The 22,323-nt window shown below is 45.6% G+C and overlaps 16 non-coding genes and 1 pseudogene across 16 annotated transcripts; all 17 read right to left on the bottom strand.

Moving 5' to 3' along the window:
* Positions 1-1,070: 1,070 nt before the first annotated feature.
* Positions 1,071-1,261, bottom strand: LOC141195322 (U2 spliceosomal RNA). The gene has a single exon (XR_012267918.1). It is a non-coding gene; the product is annotated as a U2 spliceosomal RNA (small nuclear RNA).
* A 1,125-nt stretch (positions 1,262-2,386) lies between these two features.
* On the bottom strand, positions 2,387-2,577 carry LOC141195311 (U2 spliceosomal RNA). Its single transcript, XR_012267907.1, has one exon. It is a non-coding gene; the product is annotated as a U2 spliceosomal RNA (small nuclear RNA).
* A 1,120-nt stretch (positions 2,578-3,697) lies between these two features.
* LOC141195299 (U2 spliceosomal RNA) lies at positions 3,698-3,888 on the bottom strand. Its single transcript, XR_012267896.1, has one exon. It is a non-coding gene; the product is annotated as a U2 spliceosomal RNA (small nuclear RNA).
* A 1,124-nt stretch (positions 3,889-5,012) lies between these two features.
* Positions 5,013-5,203, bottom strand: LOC141195287 (U2 spliceosomal RNA). Its single transcript, XR_012267885.1, has one exon. It is a non-coding gene; the product is annotated as a U2 spliceosomal RNA (small nuclear RNA).
* A 1,119-nt stretch (positions 5,204-6,322) lies between these two features.
* On the bottom strand, positions 6,323-6,513 carry LOC141196057 (U2 spliceosomal RNA). Its single transcript, XR_012268624.1, has one exon. It is a non-coding gene; the product is annotated as a U2 spliceosomal RNA (small nuclear RNA).
* Positions 6,514-7,633: 1,120 nt separating this feature from the next.
* LOC141195275 (U2 spliceosomal RNA) lies at positions 7,634-7,824 on the bottom strand. Its single transcript, XR_012267874.1, has one exon. It is a non-coding gene; the product is annotated as a U2 spliceosomal RNA (small nuclear RNA).
* Positions 7,825-8,944: 1,120 nt separating this feature from the next.
* On the bottom strand, positions 8,945-9,135 carry LOC141195264 (U2 spliceosomal RNA). The gene has a single exon (XR_012267863.1). It is a non-coding gene; the product is annotated as a U2 spliceosomal RNA (small nuclear RNA).
* Positions 9,136-10,255: 1,120 nt separating this feature from the next.
* On the bottom strand, positions 10,256-10,446 carry LOC141195252 (U2 spliceosomal RNA). The gene has a single exon (XR_012267851.1). It is a non-coding gene; the product is annotated as a U2 spliceosomal RNA (small nuclear RNA).
* Positions 10,447-11,567: 1,121 nt separating this feature from the next.
* LOC141195240 (U2 spliceosomal RNA) lies at positions 11,568-11,758 on the bottom strand. Its single transcript, XR_012267840.1, has one exon. It is a non-coding gene; the product is annotated as a U2 spliceosomal RNA (small nuclear RNA).
* Positions 11,759-12,881: 1,123 nt separating this feature from the next.
* LOC141195227 (U2 spliceosomal RNA) lies at positions 12,882-13,072 on the bottom strand. The gene has a single exon (XR_012267828.1). It is a non-coding gene; the product is annotated as a U2 spliceosomal RNA (small nuclear RNA).
* Positions 13,073-14,195: 1,123 nt separating this feature from the next.
* On the bottom strand, positions 14,196-14,388 carry LOC141196291 (U2 spliceosomal RNA). Its single transcript, XR_012268850.1, has one exon. It is a non-coding gene; the product is annotated as a U2 spliceosomal RNA (small nuclear RNA).
* Positions 14,389-15,440: 1,052 nt separating this feature from the next.
* Positions 15,441-15,511, bottom strand: LOC141196540 (U2 spliceosomal RNA; annotated as a pseudogene).
* A 1,121-nt stretch (positions 15,512-16,632) lies between these two features.
* Positions 16,633-16,823, bottom strand: LOC141196117 (U2 spliceosomal RNA). The gene has a single exon (XR_012268683.1). It is a non-coding gene; the product is annotated as a U2 spliceosomal RNA (small nuclear RNA).
* Positions 16,824-17,942: 1,119 nt separating this feature from the next.
* On the bottom strand, positions 17,943-18,133 carry LOC141195215 (U2 spliceosomal RNA). Its single transcript, XR_012267817.1, has one exon. It is a non-coding gene; the product is annotated as a U2 spliceosomal RNA (small nuclear RNA).
* Positions 18,134-19,256: 1,123 nt separating this feature from the next.
* Positions 19,257-19,447, bottom strand: LOC141195204 (U2 spliceosomal RNA). Its single transcript, XR_012267806.1, has one exon. It is a non-coding gene; the product is annotated as a U2 spliceosomal RNA (small nuclear RNA).
* A 1,123-nt stretch (positions 19,448-20,570) lies between these two features.
* Positions 20,571-20,761, bottom strand: LOC141195192 (U2 spliceosomal RNA). Its single transcript, XR_012267795.1, has one exon. It is a non-coding gene; the product is annotated as a U2 spliceosomal RNA (small nuclear RNA).
* Positions 20,762-21,888: 1,127 nt separating this feature from the next.
* Positions 21,889-22,079, bottom strand: LOC141195180 (U2 spliceosomal RNA). The gene has a single exon (XR_012267784.1). It is a non-coding gene; the product is annotated as a U2 spliceosomal RNA (small nuclear RNA).
* Between the last annotated feature and the right edge of the window lie 244 nt (positions 22,080-22,323).

Here is a 22,323-nt window from a genome sequence, read left to right as displayed (position 1 = left end):
CATTTGTGGAGATGGCCACCTGGACTCCCGTTAAGAAGACATGCTGTCAACCTCTAGATCCCTCACATGCCTGCACTTTTCGGCTTGCTGCTGCTGCAATCCACGCGTTTTAGATCTGCATAACTCCACCTCTTTTAGCACAGTACCCTCAACCCCCGGCTGTTCCCACCCGCCTCAACACCGTTGGAAGGGAGGAGAACCAATTAAGGCGGGGGGGGGGTGGAACGAGCAGCTGTCTACCCTTAGCAGGAGGGTTGCTGATTAATTACCTCTCCTGCTGCTGCTGCTGCTGGCTGTCCAGCAGCAGACTGAAGGTGGCTGCTGCTGTGCGCAGGTATATAAAGGCTCAGAGCCTATTATGACACGCGCAGCCAGCGTTCCATTGCCACATTCCGTCTACTGCAGGCGGGATACCTGGATGGCTGAATGTCACTGAGAAGCTCACAGAGACCGCCATAAGCAACAGTTTAAAAGAATGCCACAGACTAATCAACCAAACTTTTTGGGTTGGTTTCTCTTTTATAGTCTGCAGGCATTAAATGAAAGAAGTCAGTGTTCCAGCAGAGGGAGACAACGTTTCAGAAAAGGCATTGTAGCAAACCAAAAAAGAAATTTTAAGCGCAGCAGAGTAACCAGCTCACATACCTGTTAGCTCAGGTGAGTTTAAAAGGCTGCTGTTGATAACAAGGGCATTTGCTAAATAGATGGTGTGTGTGCAACAATATACTGAAAGGTCAATTATATTGTGCAGCTTATCTCACCACCTGTAGTTATTTAGGTGAAAGCTCCAAAATGCTTGCCTAATATGTCTGTTTATCCAAAAGGAAGTATAGAGGGAGAGCTAGATAGATAGCATTGCATTACATTACATTACATGGCAATGCAATGCACAGTTGCTGAAGTTGAACCAAAATGAGCTTGTCATCTGGCTTCTGCAACTTTTAACATGAAAAATCCAATGAGGAGAAGAAAAGCAAAGCCAAAGAGTCCATCCCAAAATCCGACAAACAAGCAAAATGAACAAAAAGCATTGAATTCAATTCTTTCTGATTTTAGAAACTGCATTAAAGAAGGGGTGCACCGGTCCTGGAGATACTGCAATACCAGGTCAATGCGTGGAGTGGACAGAGCAAGCTCTTTTTCCATCTCCCTGTTCTAAAAATCCATTTAATATATGGTCCCCAGATAGGGGACGTATCAGATATTAAACTGATAAGAACAGATACTACACTTGATCTTAGCCAAAAGGCCGAGAAGCGATAACCAGAATTGGTTTCCGACTACGGTGCCACCCAAGGATTCTGAAAAGTCCATTTGTGGAGATGGCCACCTGGACTCCCGTTAAGAAGACATGCTGTCAACCTCTAGATCCCTCACATGCCTGCACTTTTCGGCTTGCTGCTGCTGCAATCCACGCGTTTTAGATCTGCATAACTCCACCTCTTTTAGCACAGTACCCTCAACCCCCGGCTGTTCCCACCCGCCTCAACACCGTTGGAAGGGAGGAGAACCAATTAAGGCGGGGGGGGGGGGGGGTGGAACGAGCAGCTGTCTACCCTTAGCAGGAGGGTTGCTGATTAATTACCTCTCCTGCTGCTGCTGCTGCTGGCTGTCCAGCAGCAGACTGAAGGTGGCTGCTGCTGTGCGCAGGTATATAAAGGCTCAGAGCCTATTATGACACGCGCAGCCAGCGTTCCATTGCCACATTCCGTCTACTGCAGGCGGGATACCTGGATGGCTGAATGTCACTGAGAAGCTCACAGAGACCGCCATAAGCAACAGTTTAAAAGAATGCCACAGACTAATCAACCAAACTTTTTGGGTTGGTTTCTCTTTTATAGTCTGCAGGCATTAAATGAAAGAAGTCAGTGTTCCAGCAGAGGGAGACAACGTTTCAGAAAAGGCATTGTAGCAAACCAAAAAAGAAATTTTAAGCGCAGCAGAGTAACCAGCTCACATACCTGTTAGCTCAGGTGAGTTTAAAAGGCTGCTGTTGATAACAAGGGCATTTGCTAAATAGATGGTGTGTGTGCAACAATATACTGAAAGGTCAATTATATTGTGCAGCTTATCTCACCACCTGTAGTTATTTAGGTGAAAGCTCCAAAATGCTTGCCTAATATGTCTGTTTATCCAAAAGGAAGTATAGAGGGAGAGCTAGATAGATAGCATTGCATTACATTACATTACATGGCAATGCAATGCACAGTTGCTGAAGTTGAACCAAAATGAGCTTGTCATCTGGCTTCTGCAACTTTTAACATGAAAAATCCAATGAGGAGAAGAAAAGCAAAGCCAAAGAGTCCATCCCAAAATCCGACAAACAAGCAAAATGAACAAAAAGCATTGAATTCAATTCTTTCTGATTTTAGAAACTGCATTAAAGAAGGGGTGCACCGGTCCTGGAGATACTGCAATACCAGGTCAATGCGTGGAGTGGACAGAGCAAGCTCTTTTTCCATCTCCCTGTTCTAAAAATCCATTTAATATATGGTCCCCAGATAGGGGACGTATCAGATATTAAACTGATAAGAACAGATACTACACTTGATCTTAGCCAAAAGGCCGAGAAGCGATAACCAGAATTGGTTTCCGACTACGGTGCCACCCAAGGATTCTGAAAAGTCCATTTGTGGAGATGGCCACCTGGACTCCCGTTAAGAAGACATGCTGTCAACCTCTAGATCCCTCACATGCCTGCACTTTTCGGCTTGCTGCTGCTGCAATCCACGCGTTTTAGATCTGCATAACTCCACCTCTTTTAGCACAGTACCCTCAACCCCCGGCTGTTCCCACCCGCCTCAACACCGTTGGAAGGGAGGAGAACCAATTAAGGCGGGGGGGGGGTGGAACGAGCAGCTGTCTACCCTTAGCAGGAGGGTTGCTGATTAATTACCTCTCCTGCTGCTGCTGCTGCTGGCTGTCCAGCAGCAGACTGAAGGTGGCTGCTGCTGTGCGCAGGTATATAAAGGCTCAGAGCCTATTATGACACGCGCAGCCAGCGTTCCATTGCCACATTCCGTCTACTGCAGGCGGGATACCTGGATGGCTGAATGTCACTGAGAAGCTCACAGAGACCGCCATAAGCAACAGTTTAAAAGAATGCCACAGACTAATCAACCAAACTTTTTGGGTTGGTTTCTCTTTTATAGTCTGCAGGCATTAAATGAAAGAAGTCAGTGTTCCAGCAGAGGGAGACAACGTTTCAGAAAAGTCATTGTAGCAAACCAAAAAAGAAATTTTAAGCGCAGCAGAGTAACCAGCTCACATACCTGTTAGCTCAGGTGAGTTTAAAAGGCTGCTGTTGATAACAAGGGCATTTGCTAAATAGATGGTGTGTGTGCAACAATATACTGAAAGGTCAATTATATTGTGCAGCTTATCTCACCACCTGTAGTTATTTAGGTGAAAGCTCCAAAATGCTTGCCTAATATGTCTGTTTATCCAAAAGGAAGTATAGAGGGAGAGCTAGATAGATAGCATTGCATTACATTACATTACATGGCAATGCAATGCACAGTTGCTGAAGTTGAACCAAAATGAGCTTGTCATCTGGCTTCTGCAACTTTTAACATGAAAAATCCAATGAGGAGAAGAAAAGCAAAGCCAAAGAGTCCATCCCAAAATCCGACAAACAAGCAAAATGAACAAAAAGCATTGAATTCAATTCTTTCTGATTTTAGAAACTGCATTAAAGAAGGGGTGCACCGGTCCTGGAGATACTGCAATACCAGGTCAATGCGTGGAGTGGACAGAGCAAGCTCTTTTTCCATCTCCCTGTTCTAAAAATCCATTTAATATATGGTCCCCAGATAGGGGACGTATCAGATATTAAACTGATAAGAACAGATACTACACTTGATCTTAGCCAAAAGGCCGAGAAGCGATAACCAGAATTGGTTTCCGACTACGGTGCCACCCAACGATTCTGAAAAGTCCATTTGTGGAGATGGCCACCTGGACTCCCGTTAAGAAGACATGCTGTCAACCTCTAGATCCCTCACATGCCTGCACTTTTCGGCTTGCTGCTGCTGCAATCCACGCGTTTTAGATCTGCATAACTCCACCTCTTTTAGCACAGTACCCTCAACCCCCGGCTGTTCCCACCCGCCTCAACACCGTTGGAAGGGAGGAGAACCAATTAAGGCGGGGGGGGGGGGGGTGGAACGAGCAGCTGTCTACCCTTAGCAGGAGGGTTGCTGATTAATTACCTCTCCTGCTGCTGCTGCTGCTGGATGTCCAGCAGCAGACTGAAGGTGGCTGCTGCTGTGCGCAGGTATATAAAGGCTCAGAGCCTATTATGACACGCGCAGCCAGCGTTCCATTGCCACATTCCGTCTACTGCAGGCGGGATACCTGGATGGCTGAATGTCACTGAGAAGCTCACAGAGACCGCCATAAGCAACAGTTTAAAAGAATGCCACAGACTAATCAACCAAACTTTTTGGGTTGGTTTCTCTTTTATAGTCTGCAGGCATTAAATGAAAGAAGTCAGTGTTCCAGCAGAGGGAGACAACGTTTCAGAAAAGGCATTGTAGCAAACCAAAAAAGAAATTTTAAGCGCAGCAGAGTAACCAGCTCACATACCTGTTAGCTCAGGTGAGTTTAAAAGGCTGCTGTTGATAACAAGGGCATTTGCTAAATAGACGGTGTGTGTGCAACAATATACTGAAAGGTCAATTATATTGTGCAGCTTATCTCACCACCTGTAGTTATTTAGGTGAAAGCTCCAAAATGCTTGCCTAATATGTCTGTTTATCCAAAAGGAAGTATAGAGGGAGAGCTAGATAGATAGCATTGCATTACATTACATTACATGGCAATGCAATGCACAGTTGCTGAAGTTGAACCAAAATGAGCTTGTCATCTGGCTTCTGCAACTTTTAACATGAAAAATCCAATGAGGAGAAGAAAAGCAAAGCCAAAGAGTCCATCCCAAAATCCGACAAACAAGCAAAATGAACAAAAAGCATTGAATTCAATTCTTTCTGATTTTAGAAACTGCATTAAAGAAGGGGTGCACCGGTCCTGGAGATACTGCAATACCAGGTCAATGCGTGGAGTGGACAGAGCAAGCTCTTTTTCCATCTCCCTGTTCTAAAAATCCATTTAATATATGGTCCCCAGATAGGGGACGTATCAGATATTAAACTGATAAGAACAGATACTACACTTGATCTTAGCCAAAAGGCCGAGAAGCGATAACCAGAATTGGTTTCCGACTACGGTGCCACCCAAGGATTCTGAAAAGTCCATTTGTGGAGATGGCCACCTGGACTCCCGTGAAGAAGACATGCTGTCAACCTCTAGATCCCTCACATGCCTGCACTTTTCGGCTTGCTGCTGCTGCAATACACGCGTTTTAGATCTGCATAACTCCACCTCTTTTAGCACAGTACCCTCAACCCCCGGCTGTTCCCACCCGCCTCAACACCGTTGGAAGGGAGGAGAACCAATTAAGGCGGGGGGGGGTGGAACGAGCAGCTGTCTACCCTTAGCAGGAGGGTTGCTGATTAATTACCTCTCCTGCTGCTGCTGCTGCTGGCTGTCCAGCAGCAGACTGAAGGTGGCTGCTGCTGTGCGCAGGTATATAAAGGCTCAGAGCCTATTATGACACGCGCAGCCAGCGTTCCATTGCCACATTCCGTCTACTGCAGGCGGGATACCTGGATGGCTGAATGTCACTGAGAAGCTCACAGAGACCGCCATAAGCAACAGTTTAAAAGAATGCCACAGACTAATCAACCAAACTTTTTGGGTTGGTTTCTCTTTTATAGTCTGCAGGCATTAAATAAAAGAAGTCAGTGTTCCAGCAGAGGGAGACAACGTTTCAGAAAAGGCATTGTAGCAAACCAAAAAAGAAACTTTAAGCGCAGCAGAGTAACCAGCTCACATACCTGTTAGCTCAGGTGAGTTTAAAAGGCTGCTGTTGATAACAAGGGCATTTGCTAAATAGATGGTGTGTGTGCAACAATATACTGAAAGGTCAATTATATTGTGCAGCTTATCTCACCACCTGTAGTTATTTAGGTGAAAGCTCCAAAATGCTTGCCTAATATGTCTGTTTATCCAAAAGGAAGTATAGAGGGAGAGCTAGATAGATAGCATTGCATTACATTACATTACATGGCAATGCAATGCACAGTTGCTGAAGTTGAACCAAAATGAGCTTGTCATCTGGCTTCTGCAACTTTTAACATGAAAAATCCAATGAGGAGAAGAAAAGCAAAGCCAAAGAGTCCATCCCAAAATCCGACAAACAAGCAAAACGAACAAAAAGCATTGAATTCAATTCTTTCTGATTTTAGAAACTGCATTAAAGAAGGGGTGCACCGGTCCTGGAGATACTGCAATATCAGGTCAATGCGTGGAGTGGACAGAGCAAGCTCTTTTTCCATCTCCCTGTTCTAAAAATCCATTTAATATATGGTCCCCAGATAGGGGACGTATCAGATATTAAACTGATAAGAACAGATACTACACTTGATCTTAGCCAAAAGGCCGAGAAGCGATAACCAGAATTGGTTTCCGACTACGGTGCCACCCAAGGATTCTGAAAAGTCCATTTGTGGAGATGGCCACCTGGACTCCCGTTAAGAAGACATGCTGTCAACCTCTAGATCCCTCACATGCCTGCACTTTTCGGCTTGCTGCTGCTGCAATCCACGCGTTTTAGATCTGCGTAACTCCAACTCTTTTAGCACAGTACCCTCAACCCCCGGCTGTTCCCACCCGCCTCAACACCGTTGGAAGGGAGGAGAACCAATTAAGGCGGGGGGGGGGTGGAACGAGCAGCTGTCTACCCTTAGCAGGAGGGTTGCTGATTAATTACCTCTCCTGCTGTTGCTTCTGCTGGCTGTCCAGCAGCAGACTGAAGGTGGCTGCTGCTGTGCGCAGGTATATAAAGGCTCAGAGCCTATTATGACACGCGCAGCCAGCGTTCCATTGCCACATTCCGTCTACTGCAAGCGGGATACCTGGATGGCTGAATGTCACTGAGAAGCTCACAGAGACCGCCATAAGCAACAGTTTAAAAGAATGCCACAGACTAATCAACCAAACTTTTTGGGTTGGTTTCTCTTTTATAGTCTGCAGGCATTAAATGAAAGAAGTCAGTGTTCCAGCAGAGGGAGACAATGTTTCAGAAAAGGCATTGTAGCAAACCAAAAAAGAAATTTTAAGCGCAGCAGAGTAACCAGCTCACATACCTGTTAGCTCAGGTGAGTTTAAAAGGCTGCTGTTGATAAGAAGGGCATTTGCTAAATAGATGGTGTGTGTGCAACAATATACTGAAAGGTCAATTATATTGTGCAGCTTATCTCACCACCTGTAGTTATTTAGGTGAAAGCTCCAAAATGCTTGCCTAATATGTCTGTTTATCCAAAAGGAAGTATAGAGGGAGAGCTAGATAGATAGCATTGTATTACATTACATTACATGGCAATGCAATGCACAGTTGCTGAAGTTGAACCAAAATGAGCTTGTCATCTGGCTTCTGCAACTTTTAACATGAAAAATCCAATGAGGAGAAGAAAAGCAAAGCCAAAGAGTCCATCCCAAAATCCGACAAACAAGCAAAATGAACAAAAAGCATTGAATTCAATTCTTTCTGATTTTAGAAACTGCATTAAAGAAGGGGTGCACCGGTCCTGGAGATACTGCAATACCAGGTCAATGCGTGGAGTGGACAGAGCAAGCTCTTTTTCCATCTCCCTGTTCTAAAAATCCATTTAATATATGGTCCCCAGATAGGGGACGTATCAGATATTAAACTGATAAGAACAGATACTACACTTGATCTTAGCCAAAAGGCCGAGAAGCGATAACCAGAATTGGTTTCCGACTACGGTGCCACCCAAGGATTCTGAAAAGTCCATTTGTGGAGATGGCCACCTGGACTCCCGTTAAGAAGACATGCTGTCAACCTCTAGATCCCTCACATGCCTGCACTTTTCGGCTTGCTGCTGCTGCAATCCACGCGTTTTAGATCTGCATAACTCCACCTCTTTTAGCACAGTACCCTCAACCCCCGGCTTTTCCCACCCGCCTCAACACCGTTGGAAGGGAGGAGAACCAATTAAGGCGGGGGGGGGGTGGAACGAGCAGCTGTCTACCCTTAGCAGGAGGGTTGCTGATTAATTACCTCTCCTGCTGCTGCTGCTGCTGGCTGTCCAGCAGCAGACTGAAGGTGGCTGCTGCTGTGCGCAAGTATATAAAGGCTCAGAGCCTATTATGACACGCGCAGCCAGCGTTCCATTGCCACATTCCGTCTACTGCAGGCGGGATACCTGGATGGCTGAATGTCACTGAGAAGCTCACAGAGACCGCCATAAGCAACAGTTTAAAAGAATGCCACAGACTAATCAACCAAACTTTTTGGGTTGGTTTCTCTTTTATAGTCTGCAGGCATTAAATGGAAGAAGTCAGTGTTCCAGCAGAGGGAGACAACGTTTCAGAAAAGGCATTGTAGCAAACCAAAAAAGAAATTTTAAGCGCAGCAGAGTAACCAGCTCACATACCTGTTAGCTCAGGTGAGTTTAAAAGGCTGCTGTTGATAACAAGGGCATTTGCTAAATAGATGGTGTGTGTGCAACAATATACTGAAAGGTCAATTATATTGTGCAGCTTATCTCACCACCTGTAGTTATTTAGGTGAAAGCTCCAAAATGCTTGCCTAATATGTCTGTTTATCCAAAAGGAAGTATAGAGGGAGAGCTAAATAGATAGCATTGCATTACATTACATTACATGGCAATGCAATGCACAGTTGCTGAAGTTGAACCAAAATGAGCTTGTCATCTGGCTTCTGCAACTTTTAACATGAAAAATCCAATGAGGAGAAGAAAAGCAAAGCCAAAGAGTCCATCCCAAAATCCGACAAACAAGCAAAATGAACAAAAAGCATTGAATTCAATTCTTTCTGATTTTAGAAACTGCATTAAAGAAGGGGTGCACCGGTCCTGGAGATACTGCAATACCAGGTCAATGCGTGGAGTGGACAGAGCAAGCTCTTTTTCCATCTCCCTGTTCTAAAAATCCATTTAATATATGGTCCCCAGATAGGGGACGTATCAGATATTAAACTGATAAGAACAGATACTACACTTGATCTTAGCCAAAAGGCCGAGAAGCGATAACCAGAATTGGTTTCCGACTACGGTGCCACCCAAGGATTCTGAAAAGTCCATTTGTGGAGATGGCCACCTGGACTCCCGTTAAGAAGACATGCTGTCAACCTCTAGATCCCTCACATGCCTGCACTTTTCGGCTTGCTGCTGCTGCAATCCACGCGTTTTAGATCTGCATAACTCCACCTATTTTAGCACAGTACCCTCAACCCCCGGCTGTTCCCACCCGCCTCAACACCGTTGGAAGGGAGGAGAACCAATTAAGGCGGGGGGGGGGTGGAACGAGCAGCTGTCTACCCTTAGCAGGAGGGTTGCTGATTAATTACCTCTCCTGCTGCTGCTGCTGCTGGCTGTCCAGCAGCAGACTGAAGGTGGCTGCTGCTGTGCGCAGGTATATAAAGGCTCAGAGCCTATTATGACACGCGCAGCCAGCGTTCCATTGCCACATTCCGTCTACTGCAGGCGGGATACCTGGATGGCTGAATGTCACTGAGAAGCTCACAGAGACCGCCATAAGCAACAGTTTAAAAGAATGCCACAGACTAATCAACCAAACTTTTTGGGTTGGTTTCTCTTTTATAGTCTGCAGGCATTAAATGAAAGAAGTCAGTGTTCCAGCAGAGGGAGACAACGTTTCAGAAAAGGCATTGTAGCAAACCAAAAAAGAAATTTTAAGCGCAGCAGAGTAACCAGCTCACATACCTGTTAGCTCAGGTGAGTTTAAAAGGCTGCTGTTGATAACAAGGGCATTTGCTAAATAGATGGTGTGTGTGCAACAATATACTGAAAGGTCAATTATATTGTGCAGCTTATCTCACCACCTGTAGTTATTTAGGTGAAAGCTCCAAAATGCTTGCCTAATATGTCTGTTTATCCAAAAGGAAGTATAGAGGGAGAGCTAGATAGATAGCATTGCATTACATTACATTACATGGCAATGCAATGCACAGTTGCTGAAGTTGAACCAAAATGAGCTTGTCATCTGGCTTCTGCAACTTTTAACATGAAAAATCCAATGAGGAGAAGAAAAGCAAAGCCAAAGAGTCCATCCCAAAATCCGACAAACAAGCAAAATGAACAAAAAGCATTGAATTCAATTCTTTCTGATTTTAGAAACTGCATTAAAGAAGGGGTGCACCGGTCCTGGAGATACTGCAATACCAGGTCAATGCGTGGAGTGGACAGAGCAAGCTCTTTTTCCATCTCCCTGTTCTAAAAATCCATTTAATATATGGTCCCCAGATAGGGGACGTATCAGATATTAAACTGATAAGAACAGATACTACACTTGATCTTAGCCAAAAGGCCGAGAAGCGATAACCAGAATTGGTTTCCGACTACGGTGCCACCCAAGGATTCTGAAAAGTCCATTTGTGGAGATGGCCACCTGGACTCCCGTTAAGAAGACATGCTGTCAACCTCTAGATCCCTCACATGCCTGCACTTTTCGGCTTGCTGCTGCTGCAATCCACGCGTTTTAGATCTGCATAACTCCACCTCTTTTAGCACAGTACCCTCAACCCCCGGCTGTTCCCACCCGCCTCAACACCGTTGGAAGGGAGGAGAACCAATTAAGGCGGGGGGGGGGGTGGAACGAGCAGCTGTCTACCCTTAGCAGGAGGGTTGCTGATTAATTACCTCTCCTGCTGCTGCTGCTGCTGGCTGTCCAGCAGCAGACTGAAGGTGGCTGCTGCTGTGCGCAGGTATATAAAGGCTCAGAGCCTATTATGACACGCGCAGCCAGCGTTCCATTGCCACATTCCGTCTACTGCAGGCGGGATACCTGGATGGCTGAATGTCACTGAGAAGCTCACAGAGACCGCCATAAGCAACAGTTTAAAAGAATGCCACAGACTAATCAACCAAACTTTTTGGGTTGGTTTCTCTTTTATAGTCTGCAGGCATTAAATGAAAGAAGTCAGTGTTCCAGCAGAGGGAGACAACGTTTCAGAAAAGGCATTGTAGCAAACCAAAAAAGAAATTTTAAGCGCAGCAGAGTAACCAGCTCACATACCTGTTAGCTCAGGTGAGTTTAAAAGGCTGCTGTTGATAACAAGGGCATTTGCTAAATAGATGGTGTGTGTGCAACAATATACTGAAAGGTCAATTATATTGTGCAGCTTATCTCACCACCTGTAGTTATTTAGGTGAAAGCTCCAAAATGCTTGCCTAATATGTCTGTTTATCCAAAAGGAAGTATAGAGGGAGAGCTAGATAGATAGCATTGCATTACATTACATTACATGGCAATGCAATGCACAGTTGCTGAAGTTGAACCAAAATGAGCTTGTCATCTGGCTTCTGCAACTTTTAACATGAAAAATCCAATGAGGAGAAGAAAAGCAAAGCCAAAGAGTCCATCCCAAAATCCGACAAACAAGCAAAATGAACAAAAAGCATTGAATTCAATTCTTTCTGATTTTAGAAACTGCATTAAATAAGGGGTGCACCGGTCCTGGAGATACTGCAATACCAGGTCAATGCGTGGAGTGGACAGAGCAAGCTCTTTTTCCATCTCCCTGTTCTAAAAATCCATTTAATATATGGTCCCCAGATAGGGGACGTATCAGATATTAAACTGATAAGAACAGATACTACACTTGATCTTAGCCAAAAGGCCGAGAAGCGATAACCAGAATTGGTTTCCGACTACGGTGCCACCCAAGGATTCTGAAAAGTCCATTTGTGGAGATGGCCACCTGGACTCCCGTTAAGAAGACATGCTGTCAACCTCTAGATCCCTCACATGCCTGCACTTTTCGGCTTGCTGCTGCTGCAATCCACGCGTTTTAGATCTGCATAACTCCACCTCTTTTAGCACAGTACCCTCAACCCCCGGCTGTTCCCACCCGCCTCAACACCGTTGGAAGGGAGGAGAACCAATTAAGGCGGGGGGGGGGGGATGGAACGAGCAGCTGTCTACCCTTAGCAGGAGGGTTGCTGATTAATTACCTCTCCTGCTGCTGCTGCTGCTGGCTGTCCAGCAGCAGACTGAAGGTGGCTGCTGCTGTGCGCAGGTATATAAAGGCTCAGAGCCTATTATGACACGCGCAGCCAGCGTTCCATTGCCACATTCCGTCTACTGCAGGCGGGATACCTGGATGGCTGAATGTCACTGAGAAGCTCACAGAGACCGCCATAAGCAACAGTTTAAAAGAATGCCACAGACTAATCAACCAAACTTTTTGGGTTGGTTTCTCTTTTATAGTCTGCAGGCATTAAATGAAAGAAGTCAGTGTTCCAGCAGAGGGAGACAACGTTTCAGAAAAGGCATTGTAGCAAACCAAAAAAGAAATTTTAAGCGCAGCAGAGTAACCAGCTCACATACCTGTTAGCTCAGGTGAGTTTAAAAGGCTGCTGTTGATAACAAGGGCATTTGCTAAATAGATGGTGTGTGTGCAACAATATACTGAAAGGTCAATTATATTGTGCAGCTTATCTCACCACCTGTAGTTATTTAGGTGAAAGCTCCAAAATGCTTGCCTAATATGTCTGTTTATCCAAAAGGAAGTATAGAGGGAGAGCTAGATAGATAGCATTGCATTACATTACATTACATGGCAATGCAATGCACAGTTGCTGAAGTTGAACCAAAATGAGCTTGTCATCTGCCTTCTGCAACTTTTAACATGAAAAATCCAATGAGGAGAAGAAAAGCAAAGCCAAAGAGTCCATCCCAAAATCCGACAAACAAGCAAAATGAACAAAAAGCATTGAATTCAATTCTTTCTGATTTTAGAAACTGCATTAAATAAGGGGTGCACCGGTCCTGGAGATACTGCAATACCAGGTCAATGCGTGGAGTGGACAGAGCAAGCTCTTTTTCCATCTCCCTGTTCTAAAAATCCATTTAATATATGGTCCCCAGATAGGGGACGTATCAGATATTAAACTGATAAGAACAGATACTACACTTGATCTTAGCCAAAAGGCCGAGAAGCGATAACCAGAATTGGTTTCCGACTACGGTGCCACCCAAGGATTCTGAAAAGTCCATTTGTGGAGATGGCCACCTGGACTCCCGTTAAGAAGACATGCTGTCAACCTCTAGATCCCTCACATGCCTGCACTTTTCGGCTTGCTGCTGCTGCAATCCACGCGTTTTAGATCTGCATAACTCCACCTCTTTTAGCACAGTACCCTCAACCCCCGGCTGTTCCCACCCGCCTCAACACCGTTGGAAGGGAGGAGAACCAATTAAGGCGGGGGGGGGGGGGTGGAACGAGCAGCTGTCTACCCTTAGCAGGAGGGTTGCTGATTAATTACCTCTCCTGCTGCTGCTGCTGCTGGCTGTCCAGCAGCAGACTGAAGGTGGCTGCTGCTGTGCGCAGGTATATAAAGGCTCAGAGCCTATTATGACACGCGCAGCCAGCGTTCCATTGCCACATTCCGTCTACTGCAGGCGGGATACCTGGATGGCTGAATGTCACTGAGAAGCTCACAGAGACCGCCATAAGCAACAGTTTAAAAGAATGCCACAGACTAATCAACCAAACTTTTTGGGTTGGTTTCTCTTTTATAGTCTGCAGGCATTAAATGAAAGAAGTCAGTGTTCCAGCAGAGGGAGACAACGTTTCAGAAAAGGCATTGTAGCAAACCAAAAAAGAAATTTTAAGCGCAGCAGAGTAACCAGCTCACATACCTGTTAGCTCAGGTGAGTTTAAAAGGCTGCTGTTGATAACAAGGGCATTTGCTAAATAGATGGTGTGTGTGCAACAATATACTGAAAGGTCAATTATATTGTGCAGCTTATCTCACCACCTGTAGTTATTTAGGTGAAAGCTCCAAAATGCTTGCCTAATATGTCTGTTTATCCAAAAGGAAGTATAGAGGGAGAGCTAGATAGATAGCATTGCATTACATTACATTACATGGCAATGCAATGCACAGTTGCTGAAGTTGAACCAAAATGAGCTTGTCATCTGGCTTCTGCAACTTTTAACATGAAAAATCCAATGAGGAGAAGAAAAGCAAAGCCAAAGAGTCCATCCCAAAATCCGACAAACAAGCAAAATGAACAAAAAGCATTGAATTCAATTCTTTCTGATTTTAGAAACTGCATTAAAGAAGGGGTGCACCGGTCCTGGAGATACTGCAATACCAGGTCAATGCGTGGAGTGGACAGAGCAAGCTCTTTTTCCATCTCCCTGTTCTAAAAATCCATTTAATATATGGTCCCCAGATAGGGGAGGTATCAGATATTAAACTGATAAGAACAGATTTTTTGATTGAATATATCTTTTATTAGCACAAAAAATAAGTTAACAGACAGTGTACAGTGCCGCAGCCCAGTACACACAGAATTCTACATCATATTTACATAGCATGAGGATACGACGCACTAACTAGACACATCACACCCCTATGCTACACAAAACACTCAATCTGAAAGAAAAAGCATGTCAATCAATACAGTACGACGAACCGTGATAAGGGATGGGGATTGGGAAAAAGGGGATGGGGAGGGGAAAATCACAGGCCCGAAGAAAGACAAGACACATAAGGGGAGAGGGGGAGGAGGGGTTTAGTCCTCATCCTCGTCCTCCGGACCGTCCACGATGGAATAGTCTCTGAGCAGGCTGTGGATCAGCCTGCGGCAGTCCTGGATGGACATCCTCTCCCTCCTCAAGATGAGCCGGTTCCTGGCGACCCAAACGGCATCCTTGAAGCAGTTCATAAGGCGCCAAGCCTCCTGGATGGCTCCGACGGTATGAACCCCAGGGAAGAGTCCGTAAAGCACAGAATGGTGCGATAGGCTCGCCCTGGGGACAGAGTTCCTCAGGTCGTCCTCAAGGGCAGTCAACAGGCGCTGTGCAAATCCGCAGTCCCAAAAAGTGTGCAAAGATGTTTCCTCCACGAAGGGGCACCTTGGGCAGTACCTGGTCTTGCACAGGTTCCGGGCATGCATGAATGACCGGACGGGCAGTCCGCCCTGAATCGCCATCCACGACAAGTCCTTGTGCCCGTTGGTCAGCCTGTCAGACGACACATTTGTCCACACAGTCTCCAGCGTGTCCTGGTGAAGTCCTGTGATGTTCTCCACGTCATCCTTGGCTCTGATGAGCTTGTGGATAGTTTTGGGCTTCCACAAGTCGGGCTTGAGTCCCTCCAGTTGATGTTCCCCCACAAATCGAACGACGTCTCCGTAGAACCATGGCGTCGTCCAGTTGTAGGGGAAGGAGCTGTCCCACTTGTCCCAGCCGAGTCGCCTCCAAAAAGGAAGCAGGAAGAAGCGAGACATGGACCTGCCCGCGGAGCCATTCTTGACTTGCAAAGTCCGGCGGACACAATCACACACAAAAAAGGATCGCAGGAGGGTGGGGATATCTGGAACGCCCTTCCCGATACTACACTTGATCTTAGCCAAAAGGCCAAGAAGCGATAACCAGAATTGGTTTCCGACTACGGTGCCACCCAAGGATTCTGAAAAGTCCATTTGTGGAGATGGCCACCTGGACTCCCGTTAAGAAGACATGCTGTCAACCTCTAGATCCCTCACATGCCTGCACTTTTCGGCTTGCTGCTGCTGCAATCCACGCGTTTTAGATCTGCATAACTCCACCTCTTTTAGCACAGTACCCTCAACCCCCGGCTGTTCCCACCCGCCTCAACACCGTTGGAAGGGAGGAGAACCAATTAAGGCGGGGGGGGGGGTGGAACGAGCAGCTGTCTACCCTTAGCAGGAGGGTTGCTGATTAATTACCTCTCCTGCTGCTGCTGCTGCTGGCTGTCCAGCAGCAGACTGAAGGTGGCTGCTGCTGTGCGCAGGTATATAAAGGCTCAGAGCCTATTATGACACGCGCAGCCAGCGTTCCATTGCCACATTCCGTCTACTGCAGGCGGGATACCTGGATGGCTGAATGTCACTGAGAAGCTCACAGAGACCGCCATAAGCAACAGTTTAAAAGAATGCCACAGACTAATCAACCAAACTTTTTGGGTTGGTTTCTCTTTTATAGTCTGCAGGCATTAAATGAAAGAAGTCAGTGTTCCAGCAGAGGGAGACAACGTTTCAGAAAAGGCATTGTAGCAAACCAAAAAAGAAATTTTAAGCGCAGCAGAGTAACCAGCTCACATACCTGTTAGCTCAGGTGAGTTTAAAAGGCTGCTGTTGATAACAAGGGCATTTGCTAAATAGATGGTGTGTGTGCAACAATATACTGAAAGGTCAATTATATTGTGCAGCTTATCTCACCACCTGTAGTTATTTAGGTGAAAGCTCCAAAATGCTTGCCTAATATGTCTGTTTATCCAAAAGGAAGTATAGAGGGAGAGCTAGATAGATAGCATTGCATTACATTACATTACATGGCAATGCAATGCACAGTTGCTGAAGTTGAACCAAAATGAGCTTGTCATCTGGCTTCTGCAACTTTTAACATGAAAAATCCAATGAGGAGAAGAAAAGCAAAGCCAAAGAGTCCATCCCAAAATCCGACAAACAAGCAAAATGAACAAAAAGCATTGAATTCAATTCTTTCTGATTTTAGAAACTGCATTAAAGAAGGGGTGGACCGGTCCTGGAGATACTGCAATACCAGGTCAATGCGTGGAGTGGACAGAGCAAGCTCTTTTTCCATCTCCCTGTTCTAAAAATCCATTTAATATATGGTCCCCAGATAGGGGACGTATCAGATATTAAACTGATAAGAACAGATACTACACTTGATCTTAGCCAAAAGGCCGAGAAGCGATAACCAGAATTGGTTTCCGACTACGGTGCCACCCAAGGATTCTGAAAAGTCCATTTGTGGAGATGGCCACCTGGACTCCCGTTAAGAAGACATGCTGTCAACCTCTAGATCCCTCACATGCCTGCACTTTTCGGCTTGCTGCTGCTGCAATCCACGCGTTTTAGATCTGCATAACTCCACCTCTTTTAGCACAGTACCCTCAACCCCCGGCTGTTCCCACCCGCCTCAACACCGTTGGAAGGGAGGAGAACCAATTAAGGCGGGGGGGGGTGGAACGAGCAGCTGTCTACCCTTAGCAGGAGGGTTGCTGATTAATTACCTCTCCTGCTGCTGCTGCTGCTGGCTGTCCAGCAGCAGACTGAAGGTGGCTGCTGCTGTGCGCAGGTATATAAAGGCTCAGAGCCTATTATGACACGCGCAGCCAGCGTTCCATTGCCACATTCCGTCTACTGCAGGCGGGATACCTGGATGGCTGAATGTCACTGAGAAGCTCACAGAGACCGCCATAAGCAACAGTTTAAAAGAATGCCACAGACTAATCAACCAAACTTTTTGGGTTGGTTTCTCTTTTATAGTCTGCAGGCATTAAATGAAAGAAGTCAGTGTTCCAGCAGAGGGAGACAACGTTTCAGAAAAGGCATTGTAGCAAACCAAAAAAGAAATTTTAAGCGCAGCAGAGTAACCAGCTCACATACCTGTTAGCTCAGGTGAGTTTAAAAGGCTGCTGTTGATAACAAGGGCATTTGCTAAATAGATGGTGTGTGTGCAACAATATACTGAAAGGTCAATTATATTGTGCAGCTTATCTCACCACCTGTAGTTATTTAGGTGAAAGCTCCAAAATGCTTGCCTAATATGTCTGTTTATCCAAAAGGAAGTATAGAGGGAGAGCTAGATAGATAGCATTGCATTACATTACATTACATGGCAATGCAATGCACAGTTGCTGAAGTTGAACCAAAATGAGCTTGTCATCTGGCTTCTGCAACTTTTAACATGAAAAATCCAATGAGGAGAAGAAAAGCAAAGCCAAAGAGTCCATCCCAAAATCCGACAAACAAGCAAAATGAACAAAAAGCATTGAATTCAATTCTTTCTGATTTTAGAAACTGCATTAAAGAAGGGGTGCACCGGTCCTGGAGATACTGCAATACCAGGTCAATGCGTGGAGTGGACAGAGCAAGCTCTTTTTCCATCTCCCTGTTCTAAAAATCCATTTAATATATGGTCCCCAGATAGGGGACGTATCAGATATTAAACTGATAAGAACAGATACTACACTTGATCTTAGCCAAAAGGCCGAGAAGCGATAACCAGAATTGGTTTCCGACTACGGTGCCACCCAAGGATTCTGAAAAGTCCATTTGTGGAGATGGCCACCTGGACTCCCGTTAAGAAGACATGCTGTCAACCTCTAGATCCCTCACATGCCTGCACTTTTCGGCTTGCTGCTGCTGCAATCCACGCGTTTTAGATCTGCATAACTCCACCTCTTTTAGCACAGTACCCTCAACCCCCGGCTGTTCCCACCCGCCTCAACACCGTTGGAAGGGAGGAGAACCAATTAAGGCGGGGGGGTGGGGGTGGAACGAGCAGCTGTCTACCCTTAGCAGGAGGGTTGCTGATTAATTACCTCTCCTGCTGCTGCTGCTGCTGGCTGTCCAGCAGCAGACTGAAGGTGGCTGCTGCTGTGCGCAGGTATATAAAGGCTCAGAGCCTATTATGACACGCGCAGCCAGCGTTCCATTGCCACATTCCGTCTACTGCAGGCGGGATACCTGGATGGCTGAATGTCACTGAGAAGCTCACAGAGACCGCCATAAGCAACAGTTTAAAAGAATGCCACAGACTAATCAACCAAACTTTTTGGGTTGGTTTCTCTTTTATAGTCTGCAGGCATTAAATGAAAGAAGTCAGTGTTCCAGCAGAGGGAGACAACGTTTCAGAAAAGGCATTGTAGCAAACCAAAAAAGAAATTTTAAGCGCAGCAGAGTAACCAGCTCACATACCTGTTAGCTCAGGTGAGTTTAAAAGGCTGCTGTTGATAACAAGGGCATTTGCTAAATAGATGGTGTGTGTGCAACAATATACTGAAAGGTCAATTATATTGTGCAGCTTATCTCACCACCTGTAGTTATTTAGGTGAAAGCTCCAAAATGCTTGCCTAATATGTCTGTTTATCCAAAAGGAAGTATAGAGGGAGAGCTAGATAGATAGCATTGCATTACATTACATTACATGGCAATGCAATGCACAGTTGCTGAAGTTGAACCAAAATGAGCTTGTCATCTGGCTTCTGCAACTTTTAACATGAAAAATCCAATGAGGAGAAGAAAAGCAAAGCCAAAGAGTCCATCCCAAAATCCGACAAACAAGCAAAATGAACAAAAAGCATTGAATTCAATTCTTTCTGATTTTAGAAACTGCATTAAAGAAGGGGTGCACCGGTCCTGGAGATACTGCAATACCAGGTCAATGCGTGGAGTGGACAGAGCAAGCTCTTTTTCCATCTCCCTGTTCTAAAAATCCATTTAATATATGGTCCCCAGATAGGGGACGTATCAGATATTAAACTGATAAGAACAGATACTACACTTGATCTTAGCCAAAAGGCCGAGAAGCGATAACCAGAATTGGTTTCCGACTACGGTGCCACCCAAGGATTCTGAAAAGTCCATTTGTGGAGATGGCCACCTGGACTCCCGTTAAGAAGACATGCTGTCAACCTCTAGATCCCTCACATGCCTGCACTTTTCGGCTTGCTGCTGCTGCAATCCACGCGTTTTAGATCTGCATAACTCCACCTCTTTTAGCACAGTACCCTCAACCCCCGGCTGTTCCCACCCGCCTCAACACCGTTGGAAGGGAGGAGAACCAATTAAGGCGGGGGGATGGGGGTGGAACGAGCAGCTGTCTACCTTTAGCAGGAGGGTTGCTGATTAATTACCTCTCCTGCTGCTGCTGCTGCTGGCTGTCCAGCAGCAGACTGAAGGTGGCTGCTGCTGTGCGCAGGTATATAAAGGCTCAGAGCCTATTATGACACGCGCAGCCAGCGTTCCATTGCCACATTCCGTCTACTGCAGGCGGGATACCTGGATGGCTGAATGTCACTGAGAAGCTCACAGAGACCGCCATAAGCAACAGTTTAAAAGAATGCCACAGACTAATCAACCAAACTTTTTGGGTTTGTTTCTCTTTTATAGTCTGCAGGCATTAAATGAAAGAAGTCAGTGTTCCAGCAGAGGGAGACAACGTTTCAGAAAAGGCATTGTAGCAAACCAAAAAAGAAATTTTAAGCGCAGCAGAGTAACCAGCTCACATACCTGTTAGCTCAGGTGAGTTTAAAAGGCTGCTGTTGATAACAAGGGCATTTGCTAAATAGATGGTGTGTGTGCAACAATATACTGAAAGGTCAATTATATTGTGCAGCTTATCTCACCACCTGTAGTTATTTAGGTGAAAGCTCCAAAATGCTTGCCTAATATGTCTGTTTATCCAAAAGGAAGTATAGAGGGAGAGCTAGATAGATAGCATTGCATTACATTACATTACATGGCAATGCAATGCACAGTTGCTGAAGTTGAACCAAAATGAGCTTGTCATCTGGCTTCTGCAACTTTTAACATGAAAAATCCAATGAGGAGAAGAAAAGCAAAGCCAAAGAGTCCATCCCAAAATCCGACAAACAAGCAAAATGAACAAAAAGCATTGAATTCAATTCTTTCTGATTTTAGAAACTGCATTAAAGAAGGGGTGCACCGGTCCTGGAGATACTGCAATACCAGGTCAATGCGTGGAGTGGACAGAGCAAGCTCTTTTTCCATCTCCCTGTTCTAAAAATCCATTTAATATATGGTCCCCAGATAGGGGACGTATCAGATATTAAACTGATAAGAACAGATACTACACTTGATCTTAGCCAAAAGGCCGAGAAGCGATAACCAGAATTGGTTTCCGACTACGGTGCCACCCAAGGATTCTGAAAAGTCCATTTGTGGAGATGGCCACCTGGACTCCCGTTAAGAAGACATGCTGTCAACCTCTAGATCCCTCACATGCCTGCACTTTTCGGCTTGCTGCTGCTGCAATCCACGCGTTTTAGATCTGCATAACTCCACCTCTTTTAGCACAGTACCCTCAACCCCCGGCTGTTCCCACCCGCCTCAACACCGTTGGAAGGGAGGAGAACCAATTAAGGCGGGGGGGGGGGGGGGGGTGGAACGAGCAGCTGTCTACCCTTAGCAGGAGGGTTGCTGATTAATTACCTCTCCTGCTGCTGCTGCTGCTGGCTGTCCAGCAGCAGACTGAAGGTGGCTGCTGCTGTGCGCAGGTATATAAAGGCTCAGAGCCTATTATGACACGCGCAGCCAGCGTTCCATTGCCACATTCCGTCTACTGCAGGCGAGATACCTGGATGGCTGAATGTCACTGAGAAGCTCACAGAGACCGCCATAAGCAACAGTTTAAAAGAATGCCACAGACTAATCAACCAAACTTTTTGGGTTGGTTTCTCTTTTATAGTCTGCAGGCATTAAATGAAAGAAGTCAGTGTTCCAGCAGAGGGAGACAACGTTTCAGAAAAGGCATTGTAGCAAACCAAAAAAGAAATTTTAAGCGCAGCAGAGTAACCAGCTCACATACCTGTTAGCTCAGGTGAGTTTAAAAGGCTGCTGTTGATAACAAGGGCATTTGCTAAATAGATGGTGTGTGTGCAACAATATACTGAAAGGTCAATTATATTGTGCAGCTTATCTCACCACCTGTAGTTATTTAGGTGAAAGCTCCAAAATGCTTGCCTAATATGTCTGTTTATCCAAAAGGAAGTATAGAGGGAGAGCTAGATAGATAGCATTGCATTACATTACATTACATGGCAATGCAATGCACAGTTGCTGAAGTTGAACCAAAATGAGCTTGTCATCTGGCTTCTGCAACTTTTAACATGAAAAATCCAATGAGGAGAAGAAAAGCAAAGCCAAAGAGTCCATCCCAAAATCCGACAAACAAGCAAAATGAACAAAAAGCATTGAATTCAATTCTTTCTGATTTTAGAAACTGCATTAAAGAAGGGGTGCACCGGTCCTGGAGATACTGCAATACCAGGTCAATGCGTGGAGTGGACAGAGCAAGCTCTTTTTCCATCTCCCTGTTCTAAAAATCCATTTAATATATGGTCCCCAGATAGGGGACGTATCAGATATTAAACTGATAAGAACAGATACTACACTTGATCTTAGCCAAAAGGCCGAGAAGCGATAACCAGAATTGGTTTCCGACTACGGTGCCACCCAAGGATTCTGAAAAGTCCATTTGTGGAGATGGCCACCTGGACTCCCGTTAAGAAGACATGCTGTCAACCTCTAGATCCCTCACATGCCTGCACTTTTCGGCTTGCTGCTGCTGCAATCCACGCGTTTTAGATCTGCATAACTCCACCTCTTTTAGCACAGTACCCTCAACCCCCGGCTGTTCCCACCCGCCTCAACACCGTTGGAAGGGAG

This window comes from Phyllobates terribilis, unplaced genomic scaffold (assembly GCF_046119375.1).
Source record: "Phyllobates terribilis strain yellow unplaced genomic scaffold, ASM4611937v1 Scaffold_74__1_contigs__length_7073193, whole genome shotgun sequence".
In the NCBI taxonomy this organism is placed as follows: Eukaryota; Metazoa; Chordata; class Amphibia; order Anura; family Dendrobatidae; genus Phyllobates; species Phyllobates terribilis.
This window is presented reverse-complemented; position numbering and strand designations above follow the sequence as displayed.